The sequence below is a fragment of the Papio anubis genome, chromosome 13, assembly GCF_008728515.1.
Source record: "Papio anubis isolate 15944 chromosome 13, Panubis1.0, whole genome shotgun sequence".
Taxonomy (NCBI): Eukaryota; Metazoa; Chordata; class Mammalia; order Primates; family Cercopithecidae; genus Papio; species Papio anubis.
Genome location: NC_044988.1, coordinates 39,667,304 through 39,692,511, shown reverse-complemented (window position 1 = coordinate 39,692,511; position 25,208 = coordinate 39,667,304). Strand labels below are relative to the sequence as shown.

Sequence of the window (25,208 nt, the reverse complement as noted above, 5' to 3'; positions counted from 1 at the left end):
TGCTGGAGACGTGGGGTGTGTGCCTGTGTGTGCTAGCGAGACAAGGAGGGCGCGTCAGCGAGCGAGCGAGCGAGTGCGGGAGCGGCCGCCTCGGCTCCCCGCCCAGTCGCGCCCGCACCCGGCGGCCGAAGCGCGTGGGGCAGCGCCTCGCCCTGACAGAGCCTCGCCTCCTCCTCGCCGTCTCGGCTGCTTCTCCCGGGAGCCAGGAACCGCTCACCGGCCTCCCCCACCGTGCGCTCCCCTCCCAGCCGGAGCCCTCCCGCTCCTCTTTCTCCTCCTCCTCCTCTCGAGCCTCCTCCCCTCGCGCGCGGCGCTGACAGCCAGCCTCGGCGGGGAGAGTCCAGGTACTTTGCCTTCAGAATAATTTGCAGGACCCAAGCCGGCTTTCGAAGCGCCCTTTCTTCTTCTTCCTTTGCCCCCTCCCTACGGAAAAGAAGATCCCACTTTTGAAACAATCAGAACCGAAGCACCCCACCAAAGCCTAACCCTGACGGGCTGCTGTGCATGTGCCGTCCCTTTTTGCAGTTTATTCTGGGCCTGTGTGGAATAGAAAGACAATTCTTTATTTGACTGGTAGGAAAGAAAAGAGAAGACTCCTCAGGGTTTCCAAGGAGGACTGGAGCGGCTGCTTTAGTAAGTAAACTGTGCTTCTGTCTTTCTTGCCTCTAAAGTGAGACATATGCTGAATGCTTTTCAATGTCCAATGTCCAATGCTGTGGACAGTTTGTTTATTTTACCTGGGGAAAACTTGACTTATATAACTTCAGTAGCTCCTATTTGAGAAGTGGTTCGCTAAGTATTTTTTTTCTTTCTTTCTTTCTTTTTTTTTTTGGAAGAGCCCCTAGAAGACTTCGGTATGGGTTCAGTATGGGCAGCCTCACTGGAAATGTGATTTTTAAACATTTATTGTTCAAGAGCTATTGGAAGCCTGCTTTGTGAAACCTTGGTTGGTTCTAAGATTGAAGGATGGTTATCTAGAAAAAGCTTGAGAAATCTAACCCTACTGGCTCACTTCTCCTGCCACCTTCAACCTCAACCCTAATCCATGCTAACTCCCACCCTACTCTGACTTCAGTTGGTTGGTTGTTTTATCTTTAGTTCTTAAAAGCGCTAGGAAAAAAAAAGGGGCGGGGGGCGGTAAAGGGAAAGTTAATAAGGATGGTTTGAAAGACCAGATGAAAATTCTGTTGAGATTTCTTCATGCCTATAAGGAGATAATACGTGGAAGAAAATCCTGGAACTAGAATAGTTGGAGAATTTGAATGAACTTAATTTGGAGAGAGAATGTGAAAAATGCTTTGGAGAGGGCAGGGCTGAGACTGTGACTTTGACACAGCAGGTTATAAACTCTGACAGGACTCAGCAGCCAGTGACAGGTTTAAGGTGTCTCCTAAGGCTGAATATTTCTGCCTCAAAAACTTTTGCAGGCAGTATTCCTCTTGGGGCTAACACCACCATGTCAGTAGCTGCAGCATTTCTGTAAAAGCAAGTAGGACACTCTTCTTTCTACAAAAGGGTTAATAAGTTCATTATATATATATATAAAGATATATAGTCTAACATTTGCCAATATTTTGTAATATCTAAATAAAACCTTTGTGTTATGTCAGGAAAAATATAGTTGACTCAGTTTGTTTTGCACAAGAGGTAGAGAATCAATAACATTTCAGCATTTTTTTCTTTATCACTGCCAAATGGATTCCGAATCTAATTCTTCTTGCATTGTTACATATACAGTAGATACAGTAGGAGTTGCAACTTAGACAAAACAGACCTGATTTTTAACAAATCCTAAGTTTTTTTGACATGGTAGCACTTATATTGACTAGAATCTAGTAGTGATTAGAAAAAGTTTATCCCTTTTATCTTTAACTGTCAATTTCTGTCTCAGTATAAGATGTACTTTTCTAATAAAAACCCCTTATAAGTTAAAAACCAGGTTGAAAAGTAAAAGTACTTATCTCAGAGAATTTCTTTCAATAAAACAGCTTATTACTGATACCTAAGGGCTTTCTTGTGTTTAATTGCTGGTAATGGTAGAGTGAATATAGTTTTACCTCCTTATGTACTTAAGTATATAAAAGCATCTGTATTCATGGGAGATTGGTTTTAAAAATTATAAGAGTAAACAATTATTACAAAAAGAGATCTTTTAGAGTTGTTATGATTACTCAATGTTGAAAGTTCTAAATATCTTGGGCCATAAGTTTTCAGGGTAATGAGACAGGACAATAGGACAGTTAATGAATTGGTTGACATGAAGTTATATATGGAATCATTTGAGAAAGATGTGTCATTGTTTCTTGATTATTATTTAATTTCTCATCCAAATGAGTTTTCTTAGAGATATTACTGCTCTTAGCTGCCATTTCTATTATTGGTTTAAAAATGAATTTAAATGATTTAAAATGAAGCCCTTGGCTGATCAGATTTGGATTATAGCACATGACCTCTACTCATTTCTGACCTCGTGTGACTGAGAGGGCATCTGATTTTTGAAAAAGAAAAATTAATTATTAAAAAATGAAGGGGAAGATTGTACCTAAGTAGGGCAAATTTAACAGTGGTTTAAACATGTTATTACATATATTAGTATAGGGCATATTTTACACAGTAGAGAAGACATGACAAATTTGTTCATTCTTTTTGAATTTCTGAAAGCAAATATTTGTAAGTAACATTAAAACTAACATGACATACATTCTGCCTCTGTTGTAATTATGTCACAGTGCTAAGGAAAATAGCCTGGATGAAAGCTGTTTCTAGTAAAGCTTGCACATGCATTTGATCCCTGTCTCTATATAATAATAGATAAAAATGTCAAAGCAGGATGAGTGATTAAATTGTCACCTTTTTGGCCACCAGCTTTCTGTCCTGTACAGAGGTAGTTGCAACTTTAAAGTTGAGAAGAAAGTTGCTAGTGTCAGCAGTAAAGTGTTTTATTATGCAATTGTTCTTGTTATTCAGATCAGATAATGGCCCGATGAAATACATAAGCAGTCTGCAGGGAATGAATGATTAATTCCTTTAACATGTGCTTACTAAAGGAGTTCTTTCTAATAAAGTGCTGTATACCTGCATTTGCTTACAGTTGCAGTTGGTGAAGGCAAACATATTTTTCTTTTCTTTTAATATTAACATAAAATTTACAAGTCTATTCTTGTAACTATAGCAACATAAAGATGATTTTTTTGACCACATGGTCTTATGTTTTATGGAACTCAATGCATGATTACTATTTACTAAATACACTTAATTTAGAAAGAAAACAATGCTAATTAGATGTGATATTGGAAGGTTGAGCTATTCATAACTTTTTTGTTGTATTCTTTATGGAATGCCATTATATCTTTCCTGTGTATTACTAGTAGGATGCAGGAATCCAAATGTATGCAGATGCAGAGTTCTGCAAATGCACATTTTTCTTTAAAAATGCTGAGAGTAAATGAAAAGCTAAAATATTGCTAGTTATATCCAAGAATTAGCAGAATACTATGTTAAAATTTTAGGAATGACTAATAGTGCACATGGCAATTATTGTGGTTATCACTGGTGTGAACTGTTCTGCAGTTAGAGAAGTATCACTAAGGTAACTTTACATTTCTAAAACTGGATTATGGTAGAGGGTGGCGAATGAACAGGTTTTATATGATAATTTGAGAATAGGTGACCTGAAATGCATGTTACATGTTTGAAACTTACCTGCTTAATGTCTTTTTAGAAATTTCTGAAAAAAATTTGATTTTTAAAATTACATAGTTAAATATATTTATCAATATTTCTGTATTGATCTAGCTACTATCTATTTATGTCTCACATTTAACACAGCAAATAACATTATTTCAAGACCTCTCTGTTGTTTGGAGGAAATACTTTGATTTCAGTAATATATTTTTGGGCTTACACCTATCCTGAATTTAATAAACTTTAGCAATGTAAACGATAGGATAAATATTCAAGAATGCTAATTTAAAAGTTATAATGAAAATTAAATGAGTAGAATTTTGTACCCAGTTCAATGCCACTTGACCTTATCTTCTTATGTATTAAAGAGCAGTTTCTTTACCACTACTGTTGGTTCACTGTTTTATTTTTTTAGGATTTTCAAAAGCATTTGGCATCAGTAAAGAGTAAATAAATCTCCCCTGATACAATCAAACAATGTAGACCTTAACTGTACTTTTAACAAGCTTTTCAAAACTCTTATAATTCACTGAATATAGAAGAATTAATGAAGAATCAAAAAAATGAACATTACCCATTAGAAGAACACTTATGTGATTGTGGTAACAAAGGTTTTGAGTTTTTCTTTCATCACTAGAATTGGAAGTGTGATCCTAAGGAGGTAATCTGAACTGTCTGTACCTGTGTCAGGTAAAGGAATTGACTTAGCAATTTGAAAGTCTTTCAAGCTATGTGTCTAATATACTGAATATAACTGAAGTTGCATTTTGCAAATCCTCAGATTATACTGTGGCAGTTTAAGAATCCTGTAGGAGTTAGGGGCAGCCATTTTGTTTGAAAGGGGGCTAAGGAAATTGTCCTGAAGTCAGGTCAGCAGTGCCTGGACACTCTTGTTATGTAGATTGAGACTGAATGTTTATTTGGAATGTTTTTGAAGGAGCAGGATAGAGATTATGGAAGGAAGGAGGTGGACTCAGGTTTCTCTATATGACCCTATACTGCTGCCACTGACAACATATTACATGGATAATTATTTTTGCATTTTATTACTTACTGTACCCAATATCAGAAGGATATGAGAAGAAAATAAATAAAAGAGGATGCTTAGTGTCTTTAGTCTTCCTTTTTCCCACTCTGAAATCTCTATATATGCTATTTTGCAAGATCACATGTGGATAAATATGCACAATTTAAATAAGCGTATGTTATTCCTTACATACATGTAGACTGTAAGAGCTAGAAAGAACCATAGAAAAAATGATTTGAACCCTTGCATTTTAAAGAGGAAATTGAGAACTTCAAAGATAAAAAGATATCAAAGTGGGTTGGATATCCCAGTTTCACAGAGAGGTTTTCCATCCTTGTTTAGTACCACCTAACATGCTATATTGCCAAGTAAATACATAGACAATAATTTATACACCTCTAACTACATTATCAATGAAATAGTTTCATTGATCTATTAATTGTATTATTAAATCTATTGAATGTATTGTAGGATACAATACATTAACTTTAAAAAAATGTGATAACAAATCTTCTAATCATGGAAAATGAATACAGAGAAGGAATACATACAATGTTAATTTTAAATGCTTGCTTTTCTTAAAGAAAACCAAGAAATTTATTTCTCAGTATAATTTGTGTGATATAATTGATGAAATTGAGAACTTTTTTTTTCTTCTACGAAAATCAATATGGCCAATTGTTTTCTATATGTGATATGAATAAGTTGCAGCAAGTAGATATATGTGTCTATGAAATGTACACTTTAAATAACTGAAGTCTGGGAGATCATGTTATACTTATTTTTTTAAATTGTAAAATATAGCCAATATAGCTGATTAATTGTAGAGACTTTATTTGCATTTTATTTTGTGTTTGCATGTGAGCATTTATGTATGTATGTGTGTTTAAATACATCTGCTCTCTTCAAAATAGGAAATTGAAAATGGTGTACTCAAAAGTTTAAAAGTGTGTGTATAATAATCAAACAGTCAAAAAGAAATAATTTAGACTAGTATGTAACATAACAAATTGCTCTCTAATTAGTTCTTAAATGAAAGTTCAACGATATACCATATTACCAAAGCCTTGCCTTTTATAATGAGTCCATGTATTTTCTAAATACTATATTATAAAAATGAAATATTTTAAAGTTGAAATAACCATAAAGCAAAAACATTTTACTCTATATTCTCAAATACATTCACTAACATTAGATGCTAAACAGGAAGATAATAATTTCATATTTGATTATATACATTTCATGTGAGATCAGAGATGGCTTAAATTAAATGTATGTCTTTTCCATTGGGATGCCTTGTATGAGTCATTGCATGTATAATACTATCTGATTTACTCTGTAAGGGAACAATTAAATTATTATGATTAAGTACCGAATTCATGAACTTTTGAAATAATTCATTAACTTTGCAAATATTTAAGTAATCAACTACTGAAGTCTCAACGCATTCATCATATTGAAACTTCTGTGAATTATAGATTTTGCAAACTGTCCAAAATTATAGTTCTCAAATGTAGTTTGTGTTAAAAAGGGGACTCCTTCAGCAGCTACATGAACAGAGAATGAAGCCAGGCAAGCATTGTGTTCACATGCATTTTTTACTACTATACACATGTAACATGACATATGTATCATAGGAATGATTCTATTCCCTTATCTGGTTAGATAGTCCTTGGTCATTTAGGACAAAGGCCTCGATATAGCTTCTTTACACCACAAAGAAATAACCCAAACATCATATTTTATCTCAAGTTCCAGGAAAGGTTAATTTAGAGCACAGAACCAGGGAAAAAAAAGAAGAAAGAAAAAGCAATGGAATGTTTCCTGTTTCTAAATTTGAACCAGTGTAGTCCACTTACCAAAGATCTTTATTTAGAATTTAGGAAAAATACTCATGTAAGCTAGCATCCTTGGGATTTTTTCCCAATAATTGACCTAAAATCTTTATAATCAAAGTTAGAAATTCTACTCAGAGGAAAAGGATGGAGGGGGTAGAGAATAGTAGAAGGAGTGACTCATTAATCTCACGCTAGAGACAGAATTCTTCCATTTCTTATTCTTCACCCAAATGGTTATCAGGATGAAAGATAAGTCTTTTTGCCTTGGGGTTAAGTGGTCATCAGATTTCTAGGGAAGTCTGGCTCACACTTTTATCTTGCCACTTTTCCATTTTTTTTTTCTGTTGATAACAATGTAATCATCTAGAACCATTGAGAAGGACAGTTTATTCATGAACCATAGTAATTCCTGTTTGATTTTGCTACAGAAATCAAGGACAGGACAATAATTCAGGTACCATATTCACATTATGTGCTACTCTTAGAAGCTGTACCCTCTTCTATTTTCAAACTACTTGTAGAAGTTGCACCCTCTTCTATTTTCTTTTTTTTTTTTTTTAGTTCTATTTTATTTTATTTATTTATTTATTAATTATTATTATTATTATACTTTAAGTTCTAGGGTACATGTGCATAACGTGCAGGTTTGTTACATATGTATACTTGTGCCATGTTGGTGTGCTGCACCCATCAACTCGTCAGCACCCATCAACTCATCATTTACATCAGGTATAACTCCCAGTGCAATCCCTCCCCCCTCCCCCGTCCCCATGATAGGCCCCGGTGTGTGATGTTCCCCTTCCCGAGTCCAAGTGATCTCATTGTTCAGTTCCCACCTATGAGTGAGAACATGCGGTGTTTGGTTTTCTGTTCTTGTGATAGTTTGCTAAGAATGATGGTTTCCAGCTCTATTTTCAAACTTGTACATGTTGTCAAGTCAGAATCACTAGTCAGGATTATGCAATATGCGTAATATGGCAGCATAAACCATATAATATAATCTAGTCCCAAATATGTATTGAGTCTCCTGTGTGTCAAGGAGTGCTGAGTAAAACAGCCGTGTGCTGGCAATTTAAAACTACCTAGCTGTGACCATCTTATGGTCTTATGAAATGTATCCACGTTATCATAAAATTTTTGATTCCGTAGAGAAAAAGGAACCTCTTCCCTAAGGCATTTCTTCCTTTATGTCACAGAAAAATTTCCGTGTATATAACTACATTTACCTTATTGTCTTTCTCCTTTGCTGTCATCCTGAGTCACAGGGCATTGCTTTTCGAACCTGGGTGGAAGCTGTGTTGCTTATTAGGCAGTTGCAGTCTATGCTGTTTTCCACTGGAATTTCTTGGCACCCTTCATCATCTTATCCCTCCAGTGCTAATTCCTTATGTGTGTTCAGCTCTCCAAAGTTCTAGAAAGGCAGTAAAGCATGATGAAAATACACCATACTATCCTCATATTGACGCAATATAAAAACACAAATAAATCTATGCACCAGTCCCTTATATTTCCAAATTCATAGAATACAATACCAGTTACAGTCAAGACTCATGTTATTTTCAGCTATCACCAAAGCAAAACAGAAGTGCTTTGGTTTTCTCAGGAAAGAGCATAGACAGAGAGAAATGAGGAAATTCTTCCTGTACCTTTTGAGGTGAGATATTTTTATAAGAGGCCTTATAATGTGTACTTTGGATCAAATAACCAAAGAGGAAGGCAAAAGTGCAATTTAAATGTTTAGAAATGTAGTGGGATTTTTAGATATTGCTGAAGTTAATAGCTTACCCTAAGTTCAAGTCTTGATTTCTCTTAAAATAATCATGGAAACATCTATGACTTAAGTTCGAAGAGTTTCCCATTTTATTCCCCCTGAAAACCCTTATCAAAGTACTACTGAACGGGAACTTTTGAAAAACAGTGCCAAGATGATATATTGTTTCACCTTCAAAAAACTTTTATACTTGTAAATTTTCAAGCTAAATTATGTGCATCACAAGTATAGAAGAAATATTTCCCATTTGTAATTTCCTATTATATAATACCGTTGATTAGTTCTCAATTAACATTTATCTATGGTACCTGTTTCAATGGACCATGGCTTATAATTTTAGCGTGTAAGGATTCCAGTGGCAACTCCTCTGAATAGATGTATTTATTCTGTGTCATATGTGCTAGCCATTTGTTTTCTCCTAGGAAACATACGTGGTTAGCTCTGAAAGAATAGCTTAGCCTCATCATTTATACCTGTGTTATTGAAAGAAATAAGGCTTTCTTGCAGTATAATTGTTCTCAGGGATTAAGTCTAGTGCTTTATTCTCCCATTTTCCTGCCCCTCTGGAGGATATTCCTTCCTTTTTATTTTTATTTTTATGTTTCTAGGGGCTTGAAGTCTTCCTGTTTTCCCATACACCTCTCCCACTTGGAAAACATGCCAGGATTTAATAAAACAAATTACCCATTCACTAGGACACATTAATATTGGCTTTTTGAAGTACTGTATCAGTGCATTCTGAGAGATATTCTGACGGTATTATAGATATAGATATAGATAGCTATTTTAAGAGAAAGGAATTTCAGGCCATATTCAAGAATGTTTTGGTGTGAATCAAATGTCTGCTGAATACAGAGGTGAAGAAGCTAGGTCAGAAGATATTATATGGTCCTTATCATGGCAGACTTTTTTTTCCTCCCTTACTCATCAGTTCTCTTTCTTCCTATGGTGACACACAGGAATGACTATTGGCCTTATGAACATGTTAAAGGGTATGTAATTAACATTGTTACATAGATTATACTATTGTCTGTATTGTGCATTTCTCTTACAACTCATTCAACCCTCTCATCCATGTAATAATCCACATTTCATATGTAGTTTATTACTTCTTGTAGTGGAATTGAAAGAAGTATGTAATTACAACTTTTTGTTACCAAATCAGAGATGGTTTCAGGTCACTATAATCTTTTTATTCTTCTTAGTTTCTTGAATTTTATGTCTTATATACCACCTCATGAGTTCTTGAGAAATCTTCAGATAGAAGGTGATTATAATAGCCAACACTTATTGACTGCTTCATATCTGCCAGTCACTATTTTAAGTGCTCTCCATGCATTAACTTGTTTATACCCATATCATTCTTGTGAAGTTGGTACAATCATTATCTTTGATTTATAAATGAGGAAACTAAAGCACATAGAGCTTAAGTTGCCTAAAGTTCATAACATATTTTCCCAGATGTGCATATTAGTACAGAATGGAATTGCTACAGTTTTCTAGATTCTGTACATGAAAAGCAGAAAAAGTGTGAAATTGTAGATCTACTTTTATAATACAAATTATTTCAAATGAAGTGAGCACAAGTTATCATAAGTGAATGATCATATATGTGAATACAGGAGGACAGATGTTGTAAAAGTGCTGCCCAGGGGAACAAAGAGGCAGAGGGCAAGTCACATCAAGGAAAACTAACTCCAGTGTTTCTCCTCCCAAAGTTGAGAGTTAAGCGTGGCACAAATGCTTCTGAGTGTATTTTTTTTTTCTTCCTTTGGGATTTCCAATCTGGCAGAAAGAGAACCTGCTGTGCCCTCTGCCTTTCCCTGGGGTAGCCCTTCAAGCTCAGGTCCCTTTTCCTGGGGAGATTAATTCATTTGGTTCCCACCACTCCAACCTCTACAGCCTCTTGGCCTCAGGTTTTATGGTATATCAGCTCCTTAAACACCTTGCTATACTTGATAATTCATGACTAAAAGCCACAATTTTTGATCCAACCAAGAGTTTTGAGTTAGTTCACCTCATGTGAGAGGCATGGTGGAAAAGCAATGCAGAAGTAGGGAAGATAAGCTCATGGTGGAGTGGAGTGACATTTAGGATCAATAGGGTCACATCTGCCAGTTACTATAATTCAGAGTATTTTAATGCATGCCCCACATAATAATGAAATGAGACTGTTGTGATTAACTGATGCAAGATAAAATATAATGATACTGATTATAATCAGCATAGAAATGAGTAGGAAGCAGAAAACCAAAAATTGGTCTTCTGAGAGTCATTTTAATTACAATTATTTGTGGTGAACTGTGTATTACCTATGCCTCATTGCCATCCATCCTGTCCCTTATTTACACCACTCCATCACATTGTATTACATTTGTTGAAATGTTACTTAATTGCAACCATAAATTACTTTTATTTTCTTATTTGTCTTTCTCATATGTTGATCACTGTTCTTGTATCTAGTATGGCTGCTCACCTGACACAGAGTTACAACATAACTCATGGTTTAATCTTCAGATTACCTGGAGATGAAAGTTAAACTGTTATCTCCATATTCATCAAATTTTTTTAAAAAGTCGAATAAAATAATTCTCAGTAAGCATTTGTTGGGCTTCTAATATATGAGAAATGCTGCGTGTGTATTGATTGAAACCTGGTACCCTAATTTTGAAAGGACAAGAGAAATGTCTTTGTTATATGAAATTATCAGAAATGTTATGTGACTTTTAAAAATTGAATGAAAAATATTACCTTTGCTCTTTGACAGAATATTCGAGCGACACTTCTTATGTCTCAGGTATACATTTGTCAGGTTATAATTTTAATTAATACCACAAGATGGCAAAGCACATATACAAAATTGCTTTTTCCCTACATTAGGAGGGGCACATAAAATAGATACAAAAATAGAAAGTTAAAATACATAAAATAGAAAGTTAAAGTTGAGTTTTTTTGAGACATATATATCAACAGCACCAAATCTCTTCCTTTCAGGTGTGAAAGATAGTAAACACTTAGTGAACAGGGTAATTAGATTATCTTTTCCCCTATGAGACAGCTCCTTTCTTCCCTAAGGTCTTCTCATTACTTGTTAAGAAAATTCAATGAATTTTCAGTTGTAAATGAGAACTGAGGAGTACAAAATATGCCAGCCTGGGCAGTTTTTGATGTTGCAGACTTGTCCACTGGAGACCGTCATGGAACTGCTAAACTCTTAAACTGCTTGTTATGAGCTAGAGTTTTTGCCTTCTGTCACTGAAAAACTTGGAGAAGGAGCAGTGGTTAAAAAAGCAACACAAAGAAGTCCTCAAATATTTAACACATCAGCAATAATACAATTGTATTTCCTTTCTTTTTACAAAGAAAGAAGATATAAAATTCAGGTCCAAAGTTTTTGTTTTGTAGTCACTATTCTAGAAATTTAATATAATCATTATATGCAATATAATTTGAAAATGCAATATATATAGTACAAGATATACTGGATTAGGTATCCACAGGCAAACAGATGTAGTAGGTCCAGTTATTTAGCTAAAATAAGCAAAATTTGCAACTGAAGTCAGTATATTACTTTAGAAATGTAGATTGTCTCATCAAATTTATGGTAGCCTCCACATTTAGCACAGTAGGAGCCTACCATAAAAATGATACCTATTAGTGATCAAGTCCTATCAGGCCAACTTTTTATTTTTTTAATCAAATTCTTCCCTTTGGCCATAACTTTACTTCAAGGCCTTACCAAATATTACTTGGATGGCTATCTACTATCTCCCAGACTCTACCTTACTTTCTCTATTCTTTTTTTCTGCCACCAATGGGAATTTTAAATGCAAATATCATCATGATTAAAATATTATTATTTTTAATTTAATGTAGGGTAATGTTAAGAAAAAATCTTGGTGTGACACAAAGGAATCTTTATTACCTAAATTGCAAAGTACCTTTTCATCTTTATTTCTTGCTATTTTTCCCCTGTAGAATTTTATAATAAAGCTAAAAACACCTTGAAGTTTAAATTGAATAATTTAGTTAGCTTATGATGAAAATGATGTGATAATGAAGATTTATAATTGCATTTTCTCTGTTGGAGAGGCTGTCTTATATTTTGTAATATTATATGCATTTTCTCTTCAGGCACTAATTTTGAATCTGATTTCAGAGTATCATATATGGTACTCTGTATGAGACTTTCTAGTTAATAACATATATACCATGAAATCCAACTTTTGAGGAACCTCAGTTTTTGTGGATTTGCTCGTGATGAACCATCTACTATCTTATTCTTCACAACAAATTGATCAGTTTTCTGTTGTTTCCCAGCAGCAGCCAGTGTCTGCCGTACAAGGTAATGATCTCTAGCAAAATTTTATGTTGTGTCTCCCCTGCCAACTTTGAAGTGGTCAGCTACCTTTGGCTCACCATCCTGGAGCTGTGTGGGTTTCTTACTTAGCCTGGTCTCTGTAGGCGTGTACTTTGTTGCTCACAGATTGGCTGAGCTCCAGGTCTTTGTTGCTGGAGATGTTGCTGTAACATCTGTTGGGTATGGCATGTATGGAGTTACTCTCATCAATCTTAAGAAATTGGGTGTATTTTCCAGGCTTGTGGCACACATTATACAACATAAAATCTATATTGAAAAGAATGTTGCAGATTAAAAAGGGAGAGTGTATATGATATGATTTTTTAAAGTGTAGCTTTGATAGTAAGAAATGTCAGAAAACTCTTTTATTAGTATTTATATAATATATGACCAAGTTGCTGTGGAATTACCAATTTAAAAAGATATTTAAATAAAATTGGTTTATATAATGGTTTAAACAAGTCATTTTAAGTTTATCAATTTTGATATGTCTTAGGAAAGATAATTCAGATTTTAAATACTATGTCATAAAATAAAATAAGTAATATAATTACAACCTCCATCTCTGTATTTTAAATAACCTTTAAATGTATTACATGAACACTTTCTTTAGGTTACAAACCAAAAATAATGTGGCAATTATGAAAATGCTGATATTATCAATAGTAAAATATTCCTATGATCTGAAGAACCCATAATATTGGGAGATTGCTTCTTTGAGTCAGTGATTAAGCGTGATGATTATTGATGCTGATCTGTTGGGGAGATTGAAATAACTGGGAAGCGTAAAAGCCTCTGATTAGAAGGGGAAATAATCAAGCTCTTCTCTTATTGATGAAAACTTCAGAGAATTGAAGGAGAAAATAGGCTATTTTTTAAAATAGAGCAATCTTGAATCATTTCAATCTGTGTTAAATCTTAAAACTGAGTTTTCTGATTAAGTAACAACCAAATGAATAGAAGAATAGTTTGGAAATTTTCATGACCAAACTTTGAAGAAAATGTTGCAATATTTGTCCTGGCAAACAGTGGTTCTTTGCCTATTTATTTATGCCCATAGAATAACCAGTCTAAGAATTCTTGACCACCCTGTCCCCAAGTTTTGGGGTCATATGTCAGAATTCCTGATTAATATCAAATCAAATACATTTAAAGTACTTGTTAACCCATATGCTACACTGCAGTAGAAAAGTAAATCTTATAATTTAAATATTCAGCATTCATTGTTGTATAAGTTAAAGACTAAGCTACTGTAACCATAAGACTTCCAAAACAAGTATCTGAAACAAAGCGGAATTATTGGTCATTATAATCATTATACTCAGATAATAACTCAATTATAATCATTAACAGTCTTAAGGTGAGTAGTTCAGGCTGATGGGATGACATGGTTTTTTTCACTGTCATTCGTAGATCCAGGTTTCTACCATCATGTTTCTCAGTCATCACCTGGGGAATGGTCCTCATATACAGGGTCAGTTTTGGATCATGGACTAAATTGAAATCAAGGAGAATAGAAAGGTCCAATTTCCTTGCACAAAGCAATTTCCATGTCAGTGCCATTGAACCTAGATAAGTGGTCATACCCAGTTGTATGTGAAGCTGGGAAATGTAGTCCTATAGCTGTTTAGTTATGTACCTAGCTAAAATTTGAGAGTTGCTGTTATTAATAAGAGGAACAGGAGAATAGATACTGGAGTTTGTATTCTCTATTTTACCTGTTTACTCCTCATCATATCAAAAATTGGTAGTGTCATACATTCTCTCTCTTCCTTTCTTTATATCATCTACTAGTCTCCTTTACTCTCTGAATCTATAGTAGGTGATTCAGATATTTTGTTATCCACTCTAGTTTGGATTTTCTACCTATTTACCTCTCCATCTATCCATCTACACACACACACACACACACACACACACACACACACACACGGTTCAAAACATTTAATTTCACTAATGAGAAAGAAGAGGCTCCATAATGTTGAATGCCAAATTCTTATGGCTAGTTTCTCAGAAGTAAAGGTGAAATTAGAATCCAGGTGACAACGTCCAGTCCAGCTTTCTGTGCAATAAATAATGTGACTGGTTTTTGGATAATTTTATCTTCTTCACAGAATAACCTAAACTGTAACATTCTATAGAAGATTTCTAAAATGTTGCTGTGATTTCTTTACCATTATGCCCTTCCATGTTGCTGTATCTGCATTTGCTGTATTGGTGAGTTCCAATCAGAAATCATGAGCAAAGTTTTATTTACTTAAAATTTTAATGTCCAGCTAATTTTACTTTCTGAAGAAATGTTTACTTTGAGCTAGCAAATTCAAAATGCATAATACTTATGTAAAACCGAATATAATATCCTCAAGTTTGGAGTAATATCTAAGGAAAATCAAATAATAACAAAAACAACATTGATACAGTTATAATTCACATCTCTTCATGTTTTGTTTCCTGCATTTAGAAAACTGGACCTCAATCTGTGGCTTTCTTGTCACTCCATACACAGTCAATTGTCCGATAAGAATATCTCAGTTTGCAGTGAGTCCTGCTGGTAGATTTGATGAGGGAAGCAAATGCCTATATACTACGTCACACCCATCCATCAAGAATGCATTAGCCCTCATGCTTTCCCAGCAAAGAGTTTTTATGAAATTGTCCAGATAATCAAAATATGATGAAAGCTTATAGGAGGCCCACCTAGAAAGACCCAGTAGTGTTCAATGGAAGTCCTGTTATGTTCTTAATATAAACTATAGAATTATTCACTAGAAAGTTTATGCTTCTTGCTGACATTCTAGGTGTAAATAATGCAGCAGTAAATACTTTAATAATTTCAATTAATTCTGAAGTGTAGCTTTAATTTTTCTAATTACAGCCGATATTCCTAAATCTGGGACTTCTGGCAGAAGTTAATGATATCTTTGCTTACCACTGCAGTTACATTATAGAACCTGCTGTTTAAGTGCAGAATGCATTAATTAAAAATATTTTCCAATCTAAATGAGCTGTTTTAACTCCTTAACAAAGTTTCAAGTCATGCGTTATTTTAAAGTGGATATTAAATGAAGTCCAACTGCACTTTTTGATTTCTACTAATTTGATATTTAAATGCTAAGAAAATACCAGTTTATTTGGAGTCAAATGGTGAATCATTACATTAAATAAGTAAATTTATTTGAAGAATGAAACCCTGACAGTGCTCAAAGCATATTCATTTAAAGCATAGGTTGTTACAAAGTTCCTTTTGATAAACAAAATCAAATAAAATATTGAGTTATTACAGGATATAAAGATAGTAACATGTGTATTTGCATATGATAAACAATTATAACGGGCAGTCTTGGTACCAAGTAACATATTTTGGAGAGAAATTGTTTTTGGAGCCCTTTTATGTCCTAAATTACCTTTCGTACTATTCGTAATGATGCATTTGTTTCCTCCAGCAATCCTTGGTCATATATATATATATGTGTATATATATATGGACACATATATATGGACATATATGTCTCTCTGTGTGTGTGTGTGTATGTGTGTGTGTGTGTGTGTGTATATATATATATGGAAAATAAATCCAAGGCTATAACCATCACACAAAGATAGTTACATAATGTTTTTCGGCTGTTAGAAGTAGCCCCTTTAAAACACACCTATAAATATTTATGTTTTATTTGACTAACCTGGGAAAATTACATATACTACCGAAGACTTGGTTTTTACTACCAGTCATGTCTCATGTATTGCACATGTTATTCATGTTCATGCAGTGTAACAAAACGCTATTCTAATATTAATGGCAGATATTTTTAACAACCATGAGGCTAGTACCTTAGAGTTTAGCCAGTTCTCACATATATAAATCCTATTATCCCTGACAAAGTAAATTTCTTCTCTTTACCTTCCCATTCTTTACTAGCAGATTCTAATTTTTCACATTCTACCAGCTTTTAGGGATGTTTATCATTACACTCAATGTGGAATCATGGGTTAACTTATTTAATTCCCTGCTTATTACAAAATAATGAATATAATCATTAAATTATGCCATTCCATAATAAGTAGTCTACATTTAAATACATGTGCTTATTCTTTGTTTCTTTTTCTTTTCTTTCTTTTTTTTTTTTTTTTGATACGGAGTCTTCCTCTGTCACCCAGGCTGGAGTGCAATGGCCCTACCTTGGCTCACTGCAAGCTCTGCCTCCCGAGTTCACGCCATTCTCCTGCCTCAGCCTCCCGAGTAGCTGGGACTACAGGCGCCTGCCACCATTCCCAGATAATTTTTTGTATTTTTAGTAGAGACGGAGTTTCACTGTGTTAGCCAGGATGGTCTTGATCTCCTGACCTCATGATCCACCCGCCTCGGCCTCCCAGAGTGCTGGGATTACAGGCGTGGACCACCGCGCCTGGCCTATTATTTGTTTCTTTTAATTTATACTGCGTTTATAATTAGTTATCGTTTATAACTGTAAAACATTATTTTAGAACAAAATATACCTTTGTAATTATTTGACTATAAAGGCTTAATCTAGTGCCTCTGTATGGCAGGGCCTCAGTAAATGGGAGTAAGTTAACTAATCTTTATGTGTGTGTACATAGGTATAACATATATGTTACTTATGGACATAAAATGCTTTGGGAAATTTTAACAATTTTTACTTTTTTTGTGTTCAATGTAAGTTCTGTCTTATTAAAGAACCTGAGATTTATAAGTAGTCAAACTCAGATTTCCGTTCCAGCTTCAGTACTTACTGGATTACTGAACTTGAGACAGTTACTAGTGTCAGAAAACTTCCATTTTCTCATCTGTAAAACAGTCATCCTATTGTCTAACTTAATGTGTTTTTGTAGGAATAAATCAGAAAGCAAATGTAGGTATAAACACATGTATCTATTTGTGTGTATATAACTGTGGTGGATTAGAAGAAAAATGATTTGAAAGGAAAATAGCTTCAATAATGTTTTAAAGAAATGCACTACAAATCACACGATTAAGGGGTGGAGGCAATGACAGTCTCTGGTCGTTTCTCTTTTAGATCACAGTCTTTGATATACACTTGACAATCTTATTATAAGATATCATATTATGTTCTAATTTTTAAAACATCTTATCTTAAATGTGTAATGGAAAAACTACTCTGATATATAATGGAATATTAGCTTCTTTCCCCCTACTAGTGAAGTAGCTAGAGCTTATAGAAAAATGATTTTAAAATGCACTTTAAGATGTGCTTTGGAAAACAGCTAAAGCAGATCACTGACATATGTACATAATTCTAATTTTTTATTATAAAATATATAATAATTGTGAATCAATTAAATTAAGTGTCCCCAGAAATATTAAATAATATAGGCAAATTGTATTTAAATCATAGACATGACTTTGTATCTGTGTAGCAAAATGAGCCCCCCAAAAAAGAACCCAGTTGTCTATGGAAGATTAGCCTATTTGGTGTACCAACTGAGAAGAAAACATGTTTTTAAAGGGTCCTACTTTGCTTCACTTTGCAGAAATTTAGAGCCAAGAAGCTTACTGAATTATCACTGATTTTTCCAACTTATTTGGAAGTAATTATTGGTTATTTGAGGGAAAATTTGTGTAAAGCTATTCAATTAGTTGTAAATTGCCTCATTATCTTTTATAGTTCATCTCTTTATTTTTAATTTACTTTTCACCATTAATTTTCTTTAATTAGCAATTAACACTAAAAAATTCTTTATTCTTTACATCAGTTGCCTAGATAATTAATACAGTCCTATGGATTTCTGTAGACACAATAATATGTTAATGGATGCTTTGATTTGACCTAAGCCTCATTTTCACTCTGAAAATTGTACCTTTACAGAGTTAGACAAGAACCACACAGTATAAGCAAATTGGTTATTTTAAACTCTGAGGTTAACATATGGTCTAATTATTTCCTATAAATAGTTATCATTTGAATAATCAAGTCAACCTGTCATTGAGCTTTTGGGGGAAAAATGTCTCCTGAAGGTCCCCCCAACCAACTCCTTGACAACATGAAACTAAAATTCTTATCACTTCTATCTCTTTAAAGTGCAAATGATTCCATAACTAAGTAGCATTTTTTATTTAATTTGGTTCTGTGACAAAGATCTGCTCAGAAATGTGTATCTATACTTCGGTGCAAGGACACCAAATATTTTATCCCCAGCTGCCCTTACCACACACCTTTGAACTAGTAGATTTCTTGTGACACCTCATTAGACAGAATAATTGTTGCAAGGGTGTGACCTTGTACCTCTGAAGCAGTCTCTCATTCGATGGATGGTGTGAATGACTAAGTGGGTCAGTCTTGGAAGATTGTAAGCCATTCGTTCTCATTAGGCTGCCAGCCATTAAACTCCAACAACATAGCAGATTGTTTGAGAAATGTAGCATTTTATCGAAGGCGTTTCTATATCTGCCTTTCAAGGCTATCAGCATTTCAAAGAAAATAAATTAACTGAAAACTCAGGTTTAAATAGCATCACTTTATTTTTGCTTTATTAAGCTCCTCGCTTGTGTTTAGACTGATTTGGTATTAATCATTGATCATAATTTCATAGGTGCTTCATCTTTTTGAATTTATTTAAATGAAAATTGAAATGTAAAAGGGCACTTCTGGTGTCACTAATAAGGACTGCAAAAACTTTATACACTTCAGTTTTACTGAAGACATGTGCAATATAATTTCTCCTTCATTTATATTTAAGGGAAATACATAGAAAACAAATGTTTTCTCAAAACTAGAAGTAAAGTGTCCACTGTAATTATAGAAAAGTAGATTATATAATCTGCTTGTTTAGGCATATTCTACATAACGGGCTATAATTTATTTGGAAGGGGATGGCAACTGATATAAATGATTTAAAATAAGTAGAAAAGATGGAAGCACAACACAAAGAGTTTAATTATTCTTATTGGAAGAAAGGGAAAAATTTTAGTACTTTCTGTTTTAATAACTTAATTTTGCTAGGTGCTGAATAAATGTTTTTAAAACAAAGTGAAAGACTGTAATGGCATTGAGAGAGAAATGCTTTGTATGAAAAGAGAAAGCACCATTTGGGGCTGGAGGAAATATTTTGGAAATTGTAGATTTCCTGTGTTCTATGCAATAAGAAAAAAATACATTTTTTTCAAGGTTACAAATAGGCTTATTTTTATTTTATTTTTTTATGGAAAATCATATTTTGCTTCAAGATTTTCCCTTCATTTTAAAATCATTCATTAACATTTCTCTGGATCAAGATCAAAAATGTTGTCTGTCTGCCAAAATTTTTAGATAATTCCCAATCTCTTTGTATTAATGTGAAGTCTGTCATATATATTAAAACAGGACTATTCATGATATAGCCTTAAATAAATATAGACATATTTTGAACAAGAACACAGCTCTGAAGCCACTGGTGACTTCAAAATCCCTAATCTCTTCTATATTTTTGTATATTGTTGTTCTAGGTTTAACCAGTCTGTTAATGTAAGATGAAGTCATACTTGTAATTAATACCCAAATATTTATGACTTTGAGTTCTCACCTTTTTAATTGTAGGAATTTGAGGCTTCTAATAATGTTCATTCCAATATTTTATGTCTTTATGTCTTCATGAGTAATCACTCTTACATGTGTTATATAAATTTATTACTCAAATTATAGTTTATGGACAGCAGCATGGGTATCACCTGGGAGCTTGCTAGAAATGTGAAATCTCAGGTCTGACCCCAGACTATTTGAATGATCTCCATTATTTAACAAGATCCCCAGGTGTTTTCTATTATGATTTAAGAGGCACTGCTTTAGGATACAACTCTATGTTCTTCTTATTTGCTCCACTTTTCAAAGTGCCACATCACATTATATTCTCCTCTGTCTGGAGTTGGTTCCTTCTGGTGGGTTCGTGGTCTTGCTGACTTCAAGAATGAAGCTGCAGACCTTTGTGGTGAGTGGTACAGCTCTTAAAGCTGGCACAGACTGAAAAAGTGAGCAGCAGCAAGATTTTTTTGTGAAGAGCGGAAAAGACGCGGAAGAACAAAGCTTCTATGGGTGGAAGGGGACACAAGTGGGTTGCCGCCGCTGGCTAGGGTGGCCGCCTTTTATTTCCTTATTTGTCCCCTCCCATGTTCTGTTTCTGTCCTATCAGAGTGCCCTTTTTTCAATCCTCCCCGTGATTGGCTATTTTTAGACTCCTGCTTATTGGTGCATTTTACAGAGCACTGATTGGTGTGTTTTACAATTCTCTTGCTAGCTACGGAGCACTGATTGGTGCATTTTACAATCCCCTTGCTAGCTACAGAATGCTGATTGGTGCAGTTTACAATCCCCTTGTAGCTACAGAGTGCTGATTGGTGTGTTTTACAATCCTCTTGTAAGACAGAAAATTTCTCCAAGTCCCCACTTGACCCAGTAAGTCCAGCTGGTTTCACTTCTCACTACCAGTAGACATATTGAGCCACTGCTTGGCCACCTATAACTGACATGGCCATTACCTGTAGCTGGGGTCCCAAGTCTTTATTCATGAGATGCTGTAATGTTCTTTCCTTCAATACCTTCTCCCCACCACGAAACAATTTTTTTCCCTTCTTAGCTTCACAAAAGGAGAAGCCAAGCTATCATTTAAAACAGCCTTTTCTGTAGTTTCGGTGATAACAATGAGTAAGTGTACCCAAAGGGTAATTAAATTAGTTGCTGCATTTGGCAAGTTTTAGTCTACTGGCTCACATGTGTCATCCTGGGACCTTCTGGGATATCGCCCCACTTAGCTCGCAGCTCCTTTGCATTAACCCTTTTCCATGAGTGTCATATAGCTACGTTTCTGGGGAGTTCAGACCCAATTCCTAGGAAGTTTTGGCAGAATAATTTTCTATCTCACTTCAATCTTAACACTCATCACTACAGTTTCTGTGTTTTGTTCTAGGTTAGGCTTTCTGCTATTTATCTGTTGCTGAACAACAAAGTACTCTAACACTGAGTGAATTAAAACAACTAAAAAGTTTCTGAGAGTGTCTCAGCTGTGTGGTTCTGGCTCAGAATCTCTCACAAGGCTGCAATCAAATTGTCAGGGTTGGGAGTTGGGGTCTGTAGCTACCTCAGGACTGACTCAGTCTGGAGGATCCACATCTACAGTTCCTTGCCATGTGGGCTCACTAGGACTGCCTGTGACATGGTAGGAAATAGAGGTGAAATAAGCATGAGCAACAGAAAGAAATGCCACCCTGCCTTTTATGACCTCAGTAGAATTGAGTCACTAAGCACAGTCAACACACAACAGGTGGGAATAAGAAAGTATGAGAATTCCATGAGGCTGGGATGTTTGGGGCCATACTGGAGGCTGCCCACCAAAGTGTTTTTCTTGGGACAGTAAATAGTCCTTCCCTCAAGGTGTGACCTCGTTTTCTGTTTCCAACAAGGTGGCTTTACTAGATCTTGCAATGAATAAGAAATGTACATTAATGGGAGGGTCTAGTTTGCATTGTTTTAAATAATCTGCAGCATTAGATGACAACTCTCCTTGGATTCTTTATGAAATCTTTTCATCCTGTGTTCACACCTCCTGCAAACAACTCTCAAAGCAAAACCAGACAAAATTAAGATAGCTCCACCAGAGCATTTGTCTTTTCAAAACACATGCCAGTAGTACAGGCATGGTGTCTTTTACAGTCACACAAAATAAATTAATCTTTATTCTTTAAATTCGACTGCCACTGTCAAACCACAGACATACACACATACACATGCATAAACAAAAAATAATAGAAATAGAGATGGAATAAGCACAAGCAATAGAAAGAAATGCCACCCTGCTTTTTATGACCTCAGAAGAATTGAGTCACTCAGCAGGGCCCACACACAACAGGTCAAAATAAGAAAGTGTGAGAATCCCAGGAGGCTGGGATCTTTGGGGCCATATTGGAGTCTGCCCATCAGTCTTTTCCTTGTGATTGTAAGTAGTCCTTCCCTCAAGGTATGACCTCTTTTTTATCCATAAAGAAGTCGATTATGATGATCTGTTTTTTAAACATTCTTAAATCAGCTTAATTAGGTATAACTTATATACAATGTAATATATTTATATAATTTGTATATATTTTATATATTTGCATTATGCAAGGTGTTCAGTTTTCAGTATATAACATTTGCCTTCAGGCTAATAGTGACTTATGTAGTTTTCCACTAGAAATAATGAGTGGGTTTTTGTTTTACGTCTGTGAAACTCCTAAGGGAGATTTTGGGAGGGTGCCTATATAGAGGAGGAGCCTGCTTCAAAAATGACTTTGATGGAGAATGAATAAGCACATTACCGTATTTCCATACAATGGGATACTATACAGCAATAAAAATGAATGAACTACTGATACACTCAAGAATGAAAATGGCTCTAAAAAAATAGTTTACCAAAAGAAGCCAGAGACAACATATTAAATACAGTATGCTTTTATTTATATGAAGTTCTAAAACAGAATATTAGAATTTTTATTGTTAGAAATGAGATCAGCAGTTGTCTGGCAGAGGGGGAGATGTGGAAGATTGACTAAAAAGGAGCACGTGGTAATTTTAGGATAATAAATATATTCTGTCTCTCAGTGTAGTAATTACCTGGGTATATGTGTTTGAAAAACTGCTCACTTAAAATAGGTGCATTTAATTGTATATAAATTATACCTCAATTAAGCTGATTTTAGAAATGTAAAAGAAAGATTGTCATGATTGTAGGTAAAAGTGCTTGTAATAGTTACCTGACATTTTCCAACTTCTACCTGTTATTACTAAATATTATAGACTTACTTTCAGCCTGAATACCCTAATTTGTTCTTAAGGCAGTAACATTTGAATCTTGCTAATTATCACTTTATACTCGTGCTCAGAAGTTTAATTGGCAAAGTATGATATTGTAGATTGTTGCTGTTTTCACCTTATTGACATGGTGTCAAACTTGGAACATTATTCGACTTGGTTGTTTTTATTTTCAATTTGTTTTTATTCTTCTTTCTTTAATGTGGATTTCTATGGTTATAGGTGTTACAGATGGAGTCACATTAATAGTAATAACAAATTAAATTTGTTCTTAAAATATTCTAGCTTATGCATTTCTTAGCCTTCTGCAAAACATGCTAAGTATTCTTAGGAGTTCCAGGCACATATTTCACGTGTTCAAATGTTAATTCAATCAAAAGTCAAATCAGCTGTCACTTGGCTTCCTCTAATGCTTGCTTTCCTCTTATTCTGATTCTAAGCCTTCTGCTGGCTACTTCTATGAACATCTGATATCTCATAGATGCCACTGTATCCATCGGTTTTTGCTGTCTCCTGTCAGGAATTTGCTGGGTCAAAGGTTTTATCCTCTTTCATAGTTGAGGCACTGAAGCCCTTTATAACTGTTACCACAATAATTCATTCCTGAGTTTGGCAAGAATGCCTCTGTCTCTCCCACTTTACTTTTTATTTTATACTTTACTGGAGAGTGGCTACTTATGCTCTAATGCCTTAGTCATTTATTGAAACAACTTCTTCAGTTTTACTTATAAGCTCCTTTTCAACTCTGTTTGCTTCACAGGACTCAAATGTGAAACTTAACCCAGATTAATCTGAGTGACTGGTCCCACACTACACTGATAATTTACTTTCTTTCCCTGTGACTAAAACTTTGTTATTGGGTCAAGTTCAGTGTGTGTTCCTCCCTCATATAGGCTGTGTTCTCTTTCAAGGAGATTCTCAGTTGCTCTTGATAACAAGGTTTCTCCAGATCTATTTGACCTATTTATCTGCCCCACACAGACATTTCTGAAATCCTTTTATAGGTTAATGTGAGGATTCCTACTATGGTATTCTGACTTTCAGTCAGATATGATTTCAACTTCACCTACAGCTAAAAGCCTGAGTTTAGGTAACATTCTATATATGAGACACCTCTATGCAATTATTTGGGTCCAGCCCCGGTAAGTCATGAGCAAATATATGCTCATTTTCTTCTTTTGTGAAACAAAAAGCTTCTACAACATTGCTCATTCAGTAAGTTATCTTCCGCTGATGAGGCTTAGATTCTAGTGAGAGAAATAGATCAAGTAAAATATTAAAAGAAAAAATATATTAGACACTGCTACCTGCTAAGGAGAAAATAAAATAAAGCTGTAAAGGGAGTATAGGCAGTGTTGAAGTAAGATGTACAGTTTGAGATAGGAGGCCAGTGAGACTTTTGCTAATAAAGAGGCATTTGACTAAAGACCTAAAGGAAGAGATCACCTTTTAAGTGTCTTCCAGGCCCTTATTTAGAGAATATCAAAGATGATAATTTCCCATATTGAAATATACTTAGTAATTTCATATTCAGTAGACATTTTAAAATACTGAGCAATAGTCTTTTACTGAATGTTTGCTTTATTATTTTCAATATATGTCTCTCAAATGTAACTATGTTGATCTTCTAATATCAATAGTATGAGTTCTGATTCCATGACTGGGCCCTTTATTCAGATAATTTAGATTAACATTTATTTCTGGTTTAATTGTTTGGATAACTATCATTTTGTGTGTG

The 25,208-nt window shown here is 34.6% G+C and overlaps 1 protein-coding gene across 44 annotated transcripts in view; it reads left to right on the top strand.

Moving 5' to 3' along the window:
• The first annotated feature begins 351 nt into the window (after positions 1–351).
• PTPRD (protein tyrosine phosphatase receptor type D) overlaps positions 352–25,208 on the top strand; it is a 2,329,646-nt gene continuing 2,304,789 nt past the window's right edge. For 12 of the 44 annotated variants that reach the window (XM_017949415.3, XM_017949408.3, XM_017949406.3 and 9 more), the window contains exon 1: positions 355–633. The gene's annotated coding sequence lies outside the window, so the exon portion shown is untranslated. Of the gene's footprint in view, positions 634–25,208 lie in introns of all 44 variants that reach the window. The other 32 variants (XM_017949434.3, XM_017949395.3, XM_017949407.3 and 29 more) reach the window with 8 other exon arrangements.